The sequence below is a fragment of the Propithecus coquereli genome, unplaced genomic scaffold, assembly GCF_000956105.1.
Source record: "Propithecus coquereli isolate 6110/MARCELLA unplaced genomic scaffold, Pcoq_1.0 Scaffold181, whole genome shotgun sequence".
Classification (NCBI taxonomy): Eukaryota; Metazoa; Chordata; class Mammalia; order Primates; family Indriidae; genus Propithecus; species Propithecus coquereli.
Genome location: NW_012142857.1, coordinates 4,606,936 through 4,626,584, shown reverse-complemented (window position 1 = coordinate 4,626,584; position 19,649 = coordinate 4,606,936). Strand labels below are relative to the sequence as shown.

The 19,649-nt window shown below is 50.4% G+C and overlaps 1 protein-coding gene across 2 annotated transcripts in view; it reads right to left on the bottom strand.

Annotated features, from left to right (window-relative positions):
* The window catches only part of CTIF (CBP80/20-dependent translation initiation factor), a 295,612-nt gene that overhangs the window by 23,914 nt on the left and 252,049 nt on the right, over window positions 1-19,649 (bottom strand). The window lies entirely within an intron of this gene.

Sequence of the window (19,649 nt, the reverse complement as noted above, 5' to 3'; positions counted from 1 at the left end):
TTGTGCCCCTTCCTTGTACTAACTCTCCCTTAGGGTCACCACTATCCTGTGTAACACCAGAGCCTAATGTTTCGCATTTTGAAACTCCTGGGTGTTTGAATCTGAAGCAAACCCACTGATGCTGCAGGTGGGTTCCCTGCGAGGCCCTTTGCTCTCCTGGTGGCAGCTCTGAGAGCCCCACGTGTTGTAGGGTGCTCCACTCTGGGGTTCCCTTCACAGGGCACATCTGATTCTGGGGCTCGGTGGGGCAGGCATGTTAGCCACAGTCTTCAGGGCTGAGGATGCGGAGTCCAGATCTGAACGAGATGATCTCCCATGCACCCAAGGCCACACATCGGGCTCAGGGAGCTGATTCCCAAATCCAGGAATCTGTCTCAAAGGTTTGGTGCCCTGCTATGCATCGTGTCCATAGATACGTGACCTTTAACTTTCTCAGGAGCATGGATCCCTTTGAGGATCTGATGGAAACTCTGGCACCCCTCCCAGAAAAATGCACATCCACACAGGTTCACAGACATCTGCGTATAATTCCAGTGCGTTCCCAGACCCCAAAGGCCACCCAAGGGCCCCAGGCATGTGAGCCTTCCACACCCAGCCTAAATCGTGAACGCAAATGTGTCAGGAGTGTGGGACAGTGACTGCCTCCCTGATGTCACCTGTGCAGCTGTGGTCTCACGAGTTGCCAGGGGGATCATGCAGCCTTTTTCTGTGGCTTTTTGGGCTGAGGCTGGGTAGTCCTGCGGTTAAGGCATAATGCTAGGGTGGCCAATAACGACACTCTAATGGTGCCTGACACTCGACAGATTTGATCTCTGATCCTTATGGCAACCCTGCAGAGGTAGAGGCTATTTTCCCATTTTATTGATGGCAACTGAGGCTCAAAGAGCTTGGGGAACTTGCCTCAAGCCCTAGCTGGTCCCTAGAATGAGGGATTTGAAATCATGAAAGTCTGACGTCCAAGCCCTTGTTCTTTCCATGGTCCCTTCTCACGGAGGGGCTTTCAGCTTCCTTGGAGCTCGTGGGGAGTTTCTCTAAAGTGAGCGTCGGGTGGTCAGGAGGGAGCTGGTGGCATGAGGATGCCTCAGCGCATGCCGTCTCCACTCATGGGAAATGACTCACTGGAGCCCTGCCACTTTGGGCCTGCAAGGGACAAATGCACATTTCCTGTGTCTCGGTCAGAGCCTCGGGCAGTGTGAGCTGGCAGGGGAGATCGCTGAAGGCAGCTAGAGACAGGAAACCACCCAGCTCTGCATCCTGGGATGAAGGAGCCTCTCCCTGGGTTCACGGGACAGTGGTATGTCACCACTAGGCCTCAGTCTTGTCATCTGTGAAATGGAGGCGGAGGTCAGACTGGATCTGCCACAGTCATGCGTGGTCCTCCTAATGACAGTATCAGCATCATCTGGGAAAGTGACAGTTCTTTACGACAGCGATTCTCAAACTTCAATGTACATCAGAATCACCCGGCGGTGGGGGCAATTTCCCAGTTGAGAACCACAGATCTAGATCAGGGGTCATGAACTGCAGCCCACTGGCCAAATCTGGCCACAGCCTGCTTTTTATGGCCTGTGTGGGCTAAGAATAGTTTATATATGTTTTTGAATAGCTGGGGAAAAAAATCGAAAGAAGAATATTTTGTGACACAAATTATATGAAATTCAAATTTCAGTGTCCCTAAATAAGGTTTTGCTGGCACGCAGCGACTCCCATTCATTTACATACTGTCTACGCTGCTCTTCCGGGAGGAAGGCAGAGTGGAACCGGTTTGCTCTCGTGGCTTCGTGCCGCTGCTCACACACTACACATTGCAGGGATGTGGTTAAACTCGGTTTTGCCTCTTGGCCTGCAATGCCTGAAATATTTACTATTGGCCCTTTATGGAAGTTTGCTGACCCTAATCTACACAGAGAAGGAAAGGGGAGGGGAGGTGGGGGGGTTCATGCAAGAACTGGGATCCCTTCTGGGGGAAAAAATGAGCTGTCAGGAGCTTTTGGGGTCCCAGGGAGTCCTGCTGTGAGCTGGGCCAGCACTTGGAATCTTTTCCACAACTGCTCCAAGGGTGATCTCAAAAGCCCCTTGGACCAATAACAACCTTCTCTCTTGCCTATATGAAAACCTGACGTTCTATTATACTGTTAGATCAGCGGCTCTTAACTGGGAAGCCGCTGGCCAGGTGGCAGGCTTCAGGGGTCTCTGCAAGCTTTAATGCATGTGGGTGTTTTCTGGGGAGAGGATTCTTGGTGGGCTAGTGACCTCCCTACCCTTCCCAAAACCGAGTACTTTTTTTTTTTTTCCTTTGGGGCACACATTTTTTTCTTCTCATTGTCCTTCCAAATGTGAAGGTCCCTGGAAGGGTAACACTGTACATACACCTCCCTCCTGCCTAGGACAGGGGAGGTGATCGGATGGCATCGGACGGGCCTTAGGAGTGTCCACGGATGCTGAGGAGGGGTGGGGTGTGGAGTAGGGGAAGGCTTTGGAAAGAAGAAATGGTGATTCAGGAAAAGGACCCCTGACCCCTCCCACTCCATAACCCACTTCTTCCCATCAGCAAGAGGCAGCTAAGGCTCGCAGCCCGTGGGGCCACCCTCCCCAGTGGGCACCTCTACTCCGGCCTGCAGCCTTAGCCAAGCAAGTCTCAACTCTGGCCCTGGGATTCCAGGTATTTTCCCAGCCAGCCGCACCTCATCTAATTGCTTTCCAGTCAGCTAATCCTTGGCCCACGCCCTCCACTGCAGCCAGGCAAGCCACCTCGGTGCGGCCAGCAGACGCTTCCGAGATTCCCCGTGGCCCGCGTCCAAGCCCGGGGCAGCCTCTCGACTCCCCTAGCCCAAACCACATCCTCTTTGCGCTTCCCCACACCTCAAACTCTCCTCTGAGTAACATTTCCAAACCAAGCAGAACTTGGTCCAGTCCAGACCAAAAGCGGCAGTCAGATTCGTTCCCTACCACCCCGGCTTGCCACTGCCCAGCTATCGGGCAAGAACAATTAGCAAAAAGTGGAGTCGTACCTACTGTTCAATTCCCAGAGCTAATTGTTTTAAGCAGGGCTTCGGCCTTAATTAAAGGATAATTAGTTACTGAATGTGTGTTTGCATTTCCACAAGTGTGTTTGCATTTCCTAAGTCTGGCTTTGAACCCTGGGAAACCAGATTCAGCAAATACTTTTATGTTTCAGTACCTCTGAGTAAGGGAGAAGGTCTTAATTGCAGAAATGGTAGTCCCGTGTGATGAAAAGGGCCACAAAAGAATGAGCTAATGGTGTTTTCCACACACGCTCAGCCACGATCTCCGTCCAGCCATTGTGGGGAGGCGCTGGCAGCTGCCCAGCCCTGCCCGGCGCTGTGCTCCACCTCTAGATTCTGCTCTTGTCCCCCTCCCGCAGTCGGCCACCCTGCCATGGCCCTTCATTCCCCCGTCCGTGCTTTTCTTCTTTCTCCTTTTCTCCCCTTTCTTCACCCTGAGGTCAGAAGGACTGTTTTTGCAGACCCTGCTGGGCGCTCCAGCCCCGACCCACGCTGGCACCCCGGCTGTGAGCTTGAGGTTTCAGCTCTCACGCTCCCCCCCGACCCCTTGCTGCTGGGTGCTCAGAGAGGCGGTGAACAAGTACTTTCGAGACTTTGGGGCATCCAGAACTGTTCCAAAAGCCTGAGAATTCCAGAAGCTAGTCTCTATACCTGCCCTGTCCCGTATAACCACCACCAGCTGCACGGGCCTAGTCCTAATTGAGAGGTGCTTTCGTTGTAAAATACACACTGGACTCCAAAGACTTAATACAAGAATAAAATGAAGAAGAATATTAAAAAACCCTCAGTGATTATTTTTTAATATTGATTACAGGTTGAAATGACAATTACTTGGACATAGCGAATGACATAGAAATAATTTCACCTGTTCCTTTTTCATTTTTTAAAATGTGGCTACTAGGAAATTTATTTGTGGCTCACGCTGTATTGCTATTGGACACTGCCCTGTAGCTGAGATGCTGCTGTAATTGTCAAGGGCTAAGAGGCTTCTGTTGTCCTCAGTGTCTGTGACTATGGGTGTCCGCTCCCACCTACCCCATGCTCTCACCACTGTGCTCCTTGTACGTCTTCCTACTCCCTTTGCTCCTCGTGGGAGAGGGGAGAGGGGGCCTGCGGTTCCCCGGCCTCTCCAGGTGCAGCTGGGGACCGGCATGGCATGCAGCAGGTGCTCGCTGAAGGGGCCCCTGCAGTAACCCCTTCCCCAGGGGCTCTTGGTCCAGAGAGCTTTACCAGACTCCCACCCTGGCTTTTGATGACTGTGGCATGTACCATTCTGACTTTGGACAGACTAATTAAATCTCACATGACACTTGGCGGACTGAAGTTGAGACTGGACCACTAAGCTGGAGCCAAGCGTGGGGACAGAGCAGAGGCAGCTTCACCAGCTGAGAGCACTTGTTGCACCAGTTCACTCATACTGCGGGCGCAATTGCTTCTTTTGAGTTTGATCTGGGGAGAGTGTTTCTCCTCCCTCTCCTGTTCAGATCTCATCTCCAGGGACCACAACCAGCCAGCCCCACCCTGCCCACTGACCTTGCCTCTTTAAGGATTCTGGATTTATCTCCTCTGAGAAATCTTTCCAGATTAATTCTAGAAGGGCTGACCATCGTCTGTTGCTTTGCTCAGTCTAGATACTCTATTTCCTTCCTTCATTCAACAAGTATGTATTGGGCACCTATATGCCAGGCACTGTTCTAGGCATAGAGATGTACCTGTGCACAGACACACGGCCTGCCTTTAGACAGCTGCCTCGTTACTTGGGAGACATAAAACAAGAAGATTAACAAGGAAAACTCTAAGGAAAAGCCAGGTACTAGTGGAGCAGAAGGCCAGCAGGCTGGGGATGGTGACAGGAGTGGCAGGCTGGGGGGAGGTGGGTGTGGTCAGGGAGGGTCTCTCCGAGGAACTGACATCTGAGCAGAGACTTAGAAGGACCCTAGATGAAAGGTGTTCTCCCAGAAGGCACAGCCAGTGCAAAGCCCCTGAGATGTGTTTTACTGTGTTCCTTCACGTTTTTCTCATTAAGCATCATTTCATTTTACACAACATGAATATGCTGCTGACCCCTCCCTTTATTTCATGTCTTCGCTTCTCAGGGGCCACGTGTCAAAAGACAGTGACACAGGGAAGGGAGGAAGTCAATTTGTAATCAGCAGATCTAAGTCGGATGCATTTACTCCTCATCCCGAGGGCCAGAGAGTGGAAGCTGCCTGAGTTTGCCCATCTCCAAAATCCGCCTTCTTCCCCCAGCTACAAGTCCTGGAGGTTCCTTCTTGCACGGCCTGGCGCAGCCCTCTGTGACCGACCTGTGGATCAGTGCTGGCCACAGCGGGAACGCAGCCATCGAGAAGGAGCTGAGCTCTAGCTCGGTCTTGTGGTGGACAGAAAAGAGGAGAAAATGTGGTTCCTAACTGTGTCTCGCCTGCCACCACAGGGGCCTCCTAGACGCCATCCGTATGTGAAGAAGGGAGCAGCAGCGTGTGGAGAGTCATCCACTGCTAATTTGAACCATCAGTGCTGAGAGCTGAGCAGGTTGAAGAAAGGTCAGCGTGGGGCACGGAGGGTGGCGTGTGCCTTATGCACCCTCAGCTCTTAGCGCAGGGCAGTTTGTCCTTCCCCGCCCCAGTGGACAGCAGCTCTTTGAGGGCAGGTCTCCGGCACACTCATGCCAGGCCCGGGAGCTGGCCCAGCGCGTGGCCCCTCAACTTCTGGATGGGGGTACCTGAGCGGCAGCATGGAGGCTGGGCAGGGTGGGGGCAAATCTTGGGGAGGCACTGGGAGGGGGCACTGTGGGGTCAGGCCAGGAGCCAGCAGGGTCGCTTACATCCTCCCACGAGTGGGACACGGGCAAGCTTTATTTTTTGACTTCTGGGTTATTCTGAAGTTACAGATGGCCGTTTTTTATACCCACGGCACCTGGTTTATGATCTCCTACATGTTAACATACAGGTCACTCTCCTTCCCTCCCAGCCGATCCCTCTACTCGAGCTGCACTCAGGGGCCCAGCGTGGCTCCCTAGTGTTCCCAAGTTCACTGCCACTGGTGGTGGGGGGGTGTGAGAGAAGGAGGACACCCTAGTGTGGGTATTTAGCCCTGAAGGATTTAAAATCTAGGTGGGTGCATGTGTGTACATGTATCTTATACACACAACTCCAGCTAGATTCAATTCTATCTTCCACAGACCTGTCCATTCAACAGCTTAGAAAAAACCCACACCTCCCACCCTCCCCCAGCCCTTCAGCTCCTGCCCGTCCCCGCCTGCCTGCAGATAGCAGGGGCCTCTTGAAGTTCAGACATTAATTATCCAGTTAGAATATTTTTCAAAACTACAAGGCATGGCCCCAGGAGGTAAGAGGAAGGAGGAGGAGCACGTCAGGGAGCGGTTGGGGCATAGCGGGGAGGGCAAGCTGCCCAGGGCTGCGAGGGTGGGGCTGGAAGCCCCCCTCTGTCCCCACTTGCCAGGCCAGTGCCCCCTGTAGGGAGCACAGAGACCAGGACAGAGATTCACGGCTCGCTCTGGGCCCGGCTGTGGGGGTGTCCCTGGGGAGGGCAAAGGCTGGGGATGCGATGTAGGACTTTCCTTGTTGGTCCTAAGCAGAAAGGCTTGGAAAACTCCACCCCTCACCTCCCTCCCCCAGGCCTTAAAGTAGAATTCCTGCTAGAAATTGGCTATGTGAGTTTAAATTGTTTTCAATGAAGGGCATAGTCCATAATTTCATGTTCAATAATTCTGCAATTAGGAAGACGGATGGAACTGAGGCCTCCCTGGGAAGGACCTGGAAGGACAGGGTTCATGGGGCTTGGCAATTCCATAGAACTTTTAAGAAAATGCCAAATAGTTGATGTTTATTAAGAAAAACTGCTCCCGCCTACGCACACTTTATAGGGCTAATTTTCCGGCGGGCCACATGCGTTCTGAATCTGAATATTTCAGAGAAAATACCGAAGCTTGCACCCATACCACCTTCCAAAAGAGAACTAGAGATGTCCGCCCCGAAGCCATGTTGAGATTGGTTTGGAAATCTCTTGAGTTTTAAGGCTGTTTAAAAACGGTTCTGGCTTGGAGAGTGGTTTCCCTTTGGAAACTAGTGTCTGGTGGAAGCTGGTATTTTTATAACTGCAGGCTCTCTGTCAGATCCTGTGTTACCATGGTTGCTAAGGGGAACACTGGCTTCACATTTCAGATTTCAGTTCGCAGAGTCTGGCTAAGAAAGCAGGAGACTCGGAGGGTGGGGGTTGGGAGAGGGTCGGGAGCGGCGCTGGGGGCGGTGGGAGACACCCCTTTCATTTGAGGAGGTCACAGATCCCCGCAGCCTCAGATGGGGCCACCTCTGTGTGTTTGTGTGCGTGGGTTTGGGGCGCGGGGGTCTAAGCAGGTTGGCGTCACACCGCCGAGTGGCTTCGCTGCGTGTGCAGCGCAGAAGAGGGGGACGAAAGCTCTGAGGGGACAGAACTGGTGGGGAGTTATTTCAGCAGAGGTTACAGGAATGGTCCCTTAAGCTGGGGTATTCATAGCAGCAGCTGCTGGCCCTGCAGGGACTCTGATGCTAAGCCAGTGCCCAGGGGCTGGGTACCTGCCCTGGGAAGGCTACATTCTCAGAGGAACATTCCAGGCGGGGTCTGTGCCTAAGATTAGGGCTGGAATAAACTGTTCATGGAGAAAGGCTCTCCTGGTTTTCAAGCTTCATTCCAGCCCTTCACTTCCTGCTAAGTCTCTTTGTTTGACTGTTGCAGTTAGAGCAAATTTAAAGATGAGTAGGAGCCGGGGGGCTGCTCCCTGTGAGGATGCCCCTTGGAAGCAGACTTCCGTCCTCCTCTCCTGTCCACTGTCCGGGCCCCACATCCCTCTCCCCACCCCTCTCGCTTGGAGCACTGCACTTTCCACAGTGCACTGAGGTAGCCGTGGGTTCCTCTGGCCAGGACTGCTCCAGATTCAGCTGACTTTGTTATCTCAGCACATTTCTAACAAGAAATGTGTCCAGGAGACTTTTCAGTTCAATAAGGAAGTAGCGTTTTTCTCATTGTTTGTTGAATGAACAAATAAATTCTTCTCTGTGCTTTCCATGGTGTTGCTTTCTGGCATAAAAATTTTCAGAGGTTCTTGGTGTCATCACCTTGCATTGATGAGAATGCCCCTGGTGGGAGCCAGAGGCGGCCTGTGGCTCACCCAGCTCACCCACCCTCTCTTTACCACACTAGCACTGATGGGTCATGCCCATCCTGGCCCCCATGCAGTGGCTCAAATGCTTCTTCCTGAGGTTTGCCCCCTTGCCCCAATGTCTGTGCATGGTCCACTTTCCTTAAGCCCCAGCTCCCCTCCCCTTTGTCCCCAGCGGCAGCCCACTCCCCATCCAATCCACCCCCTTCCCTGAGGTTCGTCCAGCCGACAAGGCATCATAAGTGTTCACCGCAGCTTAATTTCTGTGGATGTGGTCGCCAGGTGGATTGCAAGCCCTTTGCAGAAGGATCACAGTGTATACTTCCTCCTTCTAGTGCTACTAGGAAACTGCAGTTCAGTAAGAAAGTAGCATCGTCTCAAACCCAATCACTGCTTATCGAATGAGCACAGAATCCTGAGCAAAATGCAGCCGGAGGTACATGATAGATGAGACCCAGCCTGCCCCCAGGTAGCAATGAAAGATGTGAATGATTTAAAAGCAACCAAGAAGGGATCACAAGGCATTAATACAACCACCTGGCAAAAGACATGTCTGGAGAGCAGACGCTGACAGCCCCGTGTGGACATTAGTTCTGTAGGATGTTACAAGAAGAGCAAATCCAGGCAGGGCGGGCAGGAGGTGGAAGTGCGCCTGGTCTTGGAGGTGGCCCAGAGTCAGGCAGGACGACTGCGAGGCCGCCTGTGGAAACACACGTGGAGCCGTTTGGCTGGAAAGGGGGACTGTGTTTGCTTATGGGGGGCTTAGATGCCCAGTTAGAAGAACGGAGCTTACTTTCTGGGGTTGCCTGTGCTGTGATACTTCCCTTGAGCAATGCCTGGAACACAGTTTGTATTCAACACACACATGACAATTCACCGAGAAGCTGTCCTACGTCGCTTGCTTTACGTGACCATCTTCCTTATTCTAAGCCTTAAAACAAACCTGCAGGGTGAGTATTAGTCCCATTACTCCCTGCTACAGATGAGAAAACCGAGGTTTGGAAAGATGGAAGAATTAGGTTAAAACCCTACAGCTGGGATTCAAACTCAAGTCTCTCTGGCTCCTAAGGCTCTGCCCCTCCCACATCGTTTTTTGGCTTGTCAATGGACGCTCACTCAATGTACCTAAGATGCAGCCATTTTTGTTACTTAACCTTGGTTACACATTAGAATCATCTGGAAAGCGTATATCCCCCTCACCAACTCCATCCCAAGTAAGTTTGGTTTAATTGGTTGAAGGAGGGGTCTGAGAATTGGTAAATTTGTAAAAGCATCCCGAGGTGTAGGGTCGAGGATAATTTCCTGTGGATCCAGCCAGCAAATCTCTGGTCCCCGTCCATCGCTACCCCAGACACAGCCTACCTCGGCCACTTCTGGCCCAGGTGGGCCCTGCCCTGGCCCCAGCTGGGCAGTCGAATGCAGCCCCATCCCCTGCTCTCGGGAAGGGAGCCATGGTCCCCCTGGAAAGGTGCCTCTGAAGAATGTTCCGCTTGACTCTCTCAGCCCTGTGAAATAGCAGAGGCTCTCCACCCACACCCACTTCATCTCAGCCTTTTCCGAGGTCAGATTTCCCCCGGAGCCAAAACAATGTGAGCAATTGAATGCACACTCACGCAAAAAGTTAAAAAAGTGGCTCTCTCATTGTTGCACGGAGCAAATTCATTTCCTGAGAAGCCTGCCTGGCTGGCCTCTGTGTTCTCCTCCCCAGCCTGGGCCTGCCCGCCTCCTCCAGGAGCTCGGCCAGTTGCGTCCCTTGGGGGAGCCCCTCGGAGACACCCCACAGAGGCACCTCTGGAAAGGGCAGGGAGAGGTGGATGCGATTTCTGGGGCCCGGAATGGGGGAGTAGAGCAAGGGAGCCAGCCAGGGGAGAGGTTGGTGGGGGTCAGAAGGTGGGCTCGGAGGGTGAGAGATTCCTGGCAGAAAGCACTCCCCTCTCTCCTTTGTTTCACCTCTGACCTCTGGCTACGGCTGCTGGACTCTGGAGAGGGCGGGAGGATGGGAGTGAAGGTAGAGATGGGCTGGGGCGACCGGACGGACAGAGGGAAGGCGGGATGTTCAGTGCAGAGGGAAAGGATGGGAGGAAGTGGAGAGAAACAGGCACACAGATTTGTTGAAAGTTCCCCTGCCAGAGGAATTTTCAACAAAGCTCTTAAAGTAAGGGGCCCAGAGAGAGGCATTCGGTGATAACCCAAGGAAGCTTGGCAAAGCCACGACTGGTTCACAGAGGTGACAGAGGAGGTGGAGAGCATTGTAGGGCCAGGAAATGAGGGCGCTAGACAAGCCAGACTCACAGCTAGGCAGGTCAGCTCAGAGATGCCAGCTGACACGGGGAAATGACAACTTAGCTCAGGCCACAAACATAATCGCGTCCCTAATAAACATAATCGCGCATCCCTGTGTGTGGAACCCTCACAATTACGGTGTGATTGAGGACCTGGGCAGGAGAAAGGGGTCCTTGGTTAGGATGCTATTAAAAATACTTCTTACATTCTTTTTTACCCATGTGTTATAATGTTCAGCGTACAAGTCTTTCATTTCTTTAGTTAAGTTTATTCCTAAGTATTTTATTATTTTTGACGCTATTATAAATGGGATTGTTTTCCTAATTGCCTTTTCAGATAGTCCATTATCAGTGTACAGAAATGCAACTGCATGTTTTTGTATGTTGATTTTGTATCCTGCAAATGTGTTGAATTTGTTTATTAGTTCTAACAGTTTTATAGTGGAGTCTTTAGGCTTTAGATAATGTCATCTACAAACAGAGACAATATTTTATGTTTTCCTTTCCAATTTGGATGCTTTATATTTCTTTTTCTTGCCTAACTGTTCTGGCTAGGATTTCCAGAATTATGTTGACTAGAAATGGTGTGAGTGGGCATACTTGTTTTGTTCCTGATCTGAGATGGGAAGATTTAATATTGTGAAAATGTTCGTACTACTCAAAGCGATTTACAGGGTCAGTGCAATCGCTATCAAAATCTCAATGGCATTCCTTTTATAGAAATATAAAAAACAATTCTAAGATTCATACAGAACCACAAAAGAGCCCAAATAGCCAAAGCCATCTTGAGCAAAGAATAAATCTAGCAGTATTACATTTTCTGACTTCAAAATATCTCACAAAGGTACAGTAATCAAAACAGTATGGTACTGGCATGAAATCAGACATGTAGACCAGTGGAACAGAATAGAGATCCCAGAAATAAATCCATGCGTTCATTTATGGCCAACTGATCTTTGATACGGTTGCCAAGAACACACAATGGGGAAAAGATAGTCTGTTCAATAAATGGTGTTGGGAAGACTGGATGTCCACATGCAAAAGAATGAAATTAGATCCTATTACACCATAAATAAAAATAAACTCAAGTTGGATTAAAGACTTAAATGTAAGACCTGAAACTGTAAAACTGCTAGAAGAAAACAGGGAAAAGCTTCTTAACATTGGTCTGAGCAGTGATTTTTTTGGATATGGCCCCAAAAGCACAGGCAACAAAAGCAAAAATAGACAAGCGGGATTGCATCAAACTATATAAAAAGCTTCTACACAGCCCAAGGAAACAGTTAACAGAGTGAGAGACAATCTATGCCATAGCAGAAAATATTTGCAAACCATGCATCTGATAAGGAGTTAATATCCAAAATATTTAAGGATCTCCTACAACCCAATAGCAAAAAAACTAATAACCCAATTAAAAAATAGTCTAAAGATTTGAATAGACCTTTCTCCAAAGAAGACATATAAAATGGCCAGCATGTATATGAAAAGATGCTCACTGTCACTAATCATCAGGGAAATGCGAATCAAAACCGCAATGAGATATTACTTCACACCTGTTAGGATGGCTATTATCAAAACAACAACAACAACATCAAAAAAAAAAAAAGAATTGTTGGTGAGGATGTGGAGAAATTGGAATGCTTGTACACTGTTGGTGGAAATGCAAAATGGTGCATCTGCTGTGGAAAACAGTATGGAGGTTCTTTAGAAAATTAAAAATAGAACTACCATATGATCTAGCAGTCTCACTCTGGGTATTTATCCAAAAGAACTGAAATCAAGATCTTGAAGAGATATCAGCACTCCCATGCTCAATGCGGCACTATTCACAATAAGCCGAGATGTGGAAACAACTCGAATGTCCGTCAACAGATGAATGGATAAAAAAATGGGTGGGGGTGAAGAGAAGTTGGTTAATGGTCACAAACACACCGTTACATGGAATATGTTCCAATGTCTGACAGCAGAGTAGGGTGACTATAGTTAACAACAATGCATTATATATTTCAAAATTGCTAGAAGAGTTCCCAACACATAGAAATGATAATGACTCAAGGTGATGGATACATTAGATACCCTAACTCGATCATTACACATTCTATGCATATGACAAAATATCACATGTACCCCAAAAATATGTACAAGCATTATGTATCAATAAAAAAATTTTTAGGTAGTATATACATACAATGGAGTACTATTCAGCCTTTAAAAAGAATGAAACTGCAATAGACAACAACATGGATGAACTTTGAGGACATTGCCCGTCACAGAAGAACAAATACTGTGTAATTCCATTTATAAGAGGTGTCTAAAATAGTCAAACTCAAAGAAGTGAAGAATAGAATAGTGGTTGCCAGAGGCTGGGGAGTGGGGTAATCAGTGAGTGGAGGCTTCAGTCATGCAAGATGAGCAAGTTCTAGAGCTCTGTTGTACAACACCGTGACCAAAGATAACAATACTGTATTGCACGCTTAAAAATCTGTTAAGAGAGGAGATATCATGTTAAGTGTTCTTACTACAACAAAATTAAAAACAAATATTTAAAACCATAAAAACCTAAAAAAGAGCTGGGTAAGCAAATGTGAGCTGTGAGCGGGAGGACAGGGAGACTTAAGCAGCTACAGAGGACCGGCGACACTCTTCAATCAATCACTTTGAAAACCATCTTGGTAGAAACTATTCATTCTTAAACAACGAAAGGGCTCACTGAGAATTAGTCTTCTCCATCTCTGGAAGAAGGATCTCTGATTGGCAAAAATGGAGTCAATTCCACAAAATCTACTGGGTTCCTGCCATATAGCAGGTGCTGGTTAAGGACTGAGAATGTGAACAGAGTAGCCCCTGCTTTGCTTGCAAGGCAGTGAAATGGAGCGGTTAGGGACAGGCACCCTGTGGTCAGATCTGGATTCTAATACTGACTCTGCCACTTGATGGCTGTGTGGCCCGACCTCTCTGTTTTCCTCTGGAATATGGGGATGATAATCTTCAGAGTGTTGTGTGAGTTAAAAGACAAAAGAATGTATAAAGTGCTTTGGATCGTGCCTCCTGTGCAGTGAGATGTGCTGCTATCATTACTGAAGATGCTAGCAGGCTGGAGGGCCCTTTCTAGGCCCCAGAAGGGAGCTGTCTATGTGCCAGGCTGGGGATTGGGGATTGGGGATTGGGGGCTCTATAGAAAAGGTGACTGAGCTGGGTTGCGGAAGAAGCGTCAGGGCCAGGAAGATGGAAACACAGAGATGACGCCAAGGTTTCAAGCTTGAGCAACCTAGAGAGAGTGGCTGATTTGACTAAGTCAGGGTGTGAAAGGCAATGCCCGTGGACTCTCAGAGAGCTTGACTGATGGGGCCCTGGGGCTGAGCGTGTGATTGATCTTAAAGGGGCACAGAGGCCGAGAGAGCCCTGGGCCCAGGAACTGAGGGGAGCTCTGTGAGCATGAGCACCCCAGACGGGGGCCGGGTTGTGAGGACTTTTTATCTTTCCCTTGGGTTTGTTCTAAGTGAGACTCTTCACACCGACATGGTTTTCGTTTGACTTGCAACAAGGGAAGAGGAGTAGGGAGCCATGGGGATGCAGAGACGGTGGGTGGAGTGGGTGGCCGTGACTGTGAGGAGAGCAATTGGCAGGTTCTAGGGCTATTGCCGGGCTACAGGGCTGGGTCTGGGCCCACGTGAGCACTGGGCTGAGCAGGAGGGCCTTGGGGTGTGGCTCTGGCCACATCTTGTTGGAGGGGCCTAGGCACAGCCTGGCACAGGGGTAGTCAGCAGCTGGAAATGTGGGCCTGGGGGTGGTTCTGGGAGTTGGGAGGATCCCGGGGCAGGGTGGGTGCTGTGGATTTGGAGTCAGCTATCTGCAGGGCCCCAGGGAAGATGCCTAAGCTTTTCCAGCATGCAAGGAGGCTGCAGCCGTGCCTTTGGCTCTAGAGCTTCTATAAGCCAGCTCAACCTGCTTTAGGGATATAGGCCAGGCTAGGGTATGAGTGTGTATGTGATAAGGCAGGGGAGGCAGCTCTGACCCTAAGAATTCAGGGTCCCCAGGGAGCTGGGAAAGGCAACAGGCTCTCCATAGGGACTGATAAGATCCCCATCTTTCTGTCCCCATCTTTTCTTAAGGCCCCATTTCAGGGAAGCCCAGTTCTCTACTGGAAACAGCCCTAGATTAGGAGTTCAGGAGCTCTAGGCCAGCTCCAGCAAGGACCAGCCATGTGTCCCTAGACAGGGCACTCAGCCCATGCGCACCTTTAAGACTGGCATGTGCTCAGTCCCTAGGCCCCATTATCCTGGGACAACCAGCTCTCTGAGAGCTGCTGTGCCCTAGAATGGTCCGCTGGGCATTTCCTTCCATACTCTGACCTAGCTGCCCCCAGTGCATGCAGCTCTCTCCCCCCACGCCATCCTCCCTACACCGTTGCAGAGAAAGCAGCATGAGCCCCCTTTGTGGATGAGGAAACCACAGCTCAGAGCAGGTAAACTTGTCCTGCATATGGCACAGCTAAAAACCAACAGCACCAGGATTTGAACCCAGGGAGCAGCCTGGCCCCAGGGATGATGCACTAGCTTGGTACATGGGGGGGCTTTGGTTTCTTCTTTTTCATAATGGTAGAAGCCACAGGTGATTTATTTACTCTTCCAGTTGATCATGAGCACAGGATGGATCTGTGTTTGTCAGTTCTGAAAAGTTTAATGCATCAAATGAGTATGCATTAGGAGTGGCTCTTTGTTTCTTATCTGCGCGGACCTCCTGGCACCTTCCAGATCTCATACTGGAAAGTTTGCACTACTTCAGGCGGTGTTAGAAGTGTCCCAGCAGCCAGGGCCAGCTCTCAGCCCCAGCCCTGCCTCCTGCTTGGAGGAGCAGGTGACAGCAACACCAAGAGGTGTCCGGATCAGGCGGAGTGAATGTGTTGGGGCAATTCAGGTCACTGCCCTACAACAGCGCTGCTCCCTGTCTTGAGGTGGGTTGTCTGGGGCCGAGGGCAATGCAGGCAAGGATGGAAGGGCCCCAAGAGGCCATCTGGGCCAGCTCCCTGCCTTCAAGAGGGCTGCTTTCAAATCATCCCAAAGTGGTGCAAAAGGCAAAGCCAGCAGCCCTCTTGGTGCCGCGTTCTGAGCTCAAGATCCTTTAAGGGTGACATGAAGTCGGGAGAGGTCATTGTCTGTATCTGTGAAACAAGTCTGAATTCAAGTGCATTTGTTGCAAAACATGGTCTGGCTACGTGGAGTCGCAGAGGCTTACAGGTTTACAAAAGCACCCAAGAGAGGCCCGTGTGCTCTGCGCTAGTCTGGAATGAGCACACTATTGTTCTATAAATGGATGCTTCAAGAACACTTACAAATACACTCCCTCCCTTCTCTTAAATTGCTCTATTATCGTCTTTCTTTCAAAAACACAAAAATGTCCCTTTCCCCCACACCTCCCCGTCACCTAACAAGTTCCCTTTCTCTGCTGCCATTCCCAGAAAAGCTTCTCGCAAGACTTGTCCATACTCCTGTCCTCACCTCCACTGACACCCAGGGCTTGTGACCTTGTTGCCAAACCCAGGGCCCTTCCTTTTCCTGGTCCTTTGGTTCTCCAGAGGGCGTTCCTTCCCATGTCCTGGTACCCGCTATGTCCAGAGGCCTGCCGAGGGAGGAGGGGACGGTGCGTGTGACGTGTGGGGCTGGCTGAAGCTCCCAGGGAAGGACGGCTGTGATGGTTCCGATGTGCTCTTCTGGGGCCTTCTCTGCCACCTCTTCCTCCTCCTCCGTCCCCTCTGCTCACTCTGCCAATTCCTCCACCTGCACCCTCTTCCTGGGTGATCCCATCTGGTCCCCAGCCTCAAGTACCACGTGAACATCAACAGTTCACACGACTCGCAGACCCTACTTCCAGTGTGACCTCTTCCAGATCTTCAGACCCTCCTACCAGGCCAAACTCGGGACAGCTCCCTGGGGACAGCTAACAGGTGACCCAACCACAACGTGCTGAAAAACACTCTTGGTTTCTAGGCCCACTCTATTTTTCTTCCAGCATTTGCCATCCCAGGAAACGGTGTCACCAGGCTGGCAAACAGAGAGCCCAGGCCACTTCCTCCCTTCCCTGAATCTCACATTGGCAAGCCTTGTTGGTTCTAACTCAAAAACACAACCAGAACCCAAACATGGCTCTGCCTCCTCACTCTCTGGCTGCACTCCAAGCCACCAACCCTGCACTGGACGACACCAACAGCACCCAACTGGGCTCCCAGCTTTCGCCTTTGCCCCCTTTCCGTTCTATTCCCGGAGAACAGCCAGAGGGACCTCAGAAAGTGTGTGCCAGTATCTGGTAGGGCAAGCACCCCACTGAGTCCTTGCGTCTCAAAAGAGTTTTGGTTATTCTTTTTTTTTGAGACAGAGTCTCGCTTTGTTGCCTGGGCTAGAGTGAGTGCCGTGGCGTCAGCCTAGATCACAGCAACCTCAAACGCCTGGGCTCAAGCAATCCTTCTGCCTCAGCCTCCCGAGTAGCTGGAACTACAGGCATGTGCCACCATGCCCAGCTAATTTTTTCTCTCTCTATATATTTTTAGTTGTCCAGATTAATTTCTTTCTATTTTTAGTAGAGACAGGGTCTCGCTCTTGCTCAGGCTGGTCTCGAACTCCTGAGCTCAAACAATCTGCCTGCCTCGGCCTCCCAGAGAGCTAGGATTACAGGCGTGAGCCACCGCGCCCGGCCCTCTGTGGTTGTTTGTTAAGCAGCAATAGCTGACAGAGACAGGATTGATACAAGAGACAATGTCAAGCTAAATAGCACTTGCTAAGGGGTGAGTTGTAAGGCAGGGTGGAAAGGGAAGATTGCGAGATGACACCAAGATTCTGGGTCTGGGTGACTATGCCACCAAAATGAATAGAACATGGGAAGACAGGTTGTAGAGTGTGACCCAGGCCATTCCTACAGTCCGACACCCCTCCCCACTGCGGACTGCAGCTGAGCATTCTTGATGCCAGAGTCTCAGCACCTGCAGAGACGGAAGCCCTCAGAGATGAGTCGGTTAACACCTGTCTCCTGCGTGTGATGAAGGTGCTATCTAGGCAGGCAGGGCCTCGGTCTCCTTAGGCAGCATATCAGGGACTGGCTGAAAGATTTCCAAGAGAAGGCACTCGAGTTCCAGCTTTCGATGAGCTTAGGTCGCAGCTTATAACAATCTGAGTTTCATCAATTACAAAAAGAAAGTATCTACATGCCTGTGTGTGTTCGTGTGTATACTTATATCAACATCTATATGTAAAACGACAGCGGCAGCAGCTGCTGTCTGTGAACCGGACACTGAGCCGGGTGCCTTCGCTGCGATATCTCATTTAATCACCACAAGGATCCCACAAGGCAGGTCTTGTTATTGCCCCAGTTCACAGATGGTGAATCTGACATAGAGAAGTTTGCAACTTGCCCATGACCCTGTGGTGATGGCAGAGCTGGGATTCGAACCTAGGTCTGCCTGCTATGGACACCAAGCTTATTTTTTTTCTCCTCTTTTTTATGGTGTTTTTTGTTTAAAAATCAACTTTACTGTGTATATTTAAGGTACACCACGTGGTGTTATGGGATACATATAGATGGTAAAAAGGTTACTATAGTGAAGCAAATTACATATCCATCATCTTGTATAGTTACCCATTTTTTTTTGTTTGTTTTTGTGGCAAGAACAGCTCTTCCGGTGTTTTTAAATTGGAAAGTAGTACATCAGAGCCCACGCTCTTAGTTGCTCTCCAAGTCTCCACTTTCCACTAAGCCATTTGTCCAGACTGCCCTTTGGAAGTGCACCGTGCCTGCGACCCCTCAGGCCTCCTGCCCCCACCACTGCCCGCTGGAGTGTCTGCCTGTGCACCACTGCGGAGCTCTGCTGTTTGTCTCCCACCCTGGAGTCTGAGCTGGGGCAGGGCGGCCAGGGGCCCCACAGTAGTAGATACAAAGATGGGTTTGTATCTTCTCCCTAGTCCCGAGCCTGGAGAAGGCAGCTTCCACAGAAGTTGCCCTGGGGAATTGTGTGTATCTGTGAATGAGCGAACGACCTTGCCTGCCACCCCAGAGCCTGCGAAGGGCCCCGGACTGTTGGCCTTGAAGTCATGAGTCTTTTGTTGGTTCCATTCTCATTAATCTGATTATCCCATCATAGTCTTGTGTAAACTGAACAGGGGCAGGCATTACCATCTTCATTTTAAAATGGGGAAACTGAGGCACGAGAGATGAAAAGGTTATGACTGAAGTCACACAGTACAAGAACTTGAATGAGAACTGAAGCCCTTTCCCTGCTCTGGGCTAAAGGTTCTCAGCCTGGGTTTTACACTGGAGTTGCCTGGAGGAATTCTGAAGATATCAATGCTTGGACTCCACCCCAGAGAGTCTCGTGTAATTGGCCAGGGTGCGGTTGGGACACTGGGCATTTTTGACAGTCCCCAGGTGATTCTAGTGTGCAACCGTGGCTGAGAACCACAGCTCTCAGACTTTATAAAATGCCAACTTGAGTGTGAAAATGGTGCCCCTCTATCAACACCCAACGTGTCCTTTCCCCGTCTCCCATAAAAATACCCATCCATGAAGAAGGCACATACGGAAGGACAAAGTCCTGCAGCAACACTGAGGGGGAAGATAACAGTTCACCAGCAGACTTCACCAGACTCGGGAGGTAACACCATTCACGAAAGTACTGTCACCGATAAACTCTGATTGTCCAGGGCAGCTTAGGCTCTTGACCCAGAAGACCAAAAGCAGGGCGTAGCTTGAGGCTTCAGTCCCTTCCTCGGTTTGCCTCTGATTGGCTGACCAAGAGCTTGTCAGTACTAGCAAAGCCCTGTGCCTGTGTCCTCAGGCAGCTCCCATCAGCACTGGCTCACTCCAGGCCTTGGAGACTCAGGTCCCTGCTGGGGCAGAGGAGACTGGGTGGTATGCTGTGTCCCCTGAGAGGGGCGGTGCTCTCAGGCAAAGCCCTCTGGGGCAGGAAAGGGCCCAGGGGTGGTAGGTACCAGGGGCCGAAGCTTTAAAAAATTGATTGCATCTGATCTGAGGACTGTAGCTTGACTCAGTTTCCTCCTAGGAATCTGAGGCATCAAGAGAAGATTCTGTTCTGGGGCTAGCACAGCTCACTAGGAGAATGGATGTCTGCTAAGTATTGGCAATTGGATTTGAGATGAGCACGTGACGCTACCCATCAGCTCCGGGTATGAGAGGGAC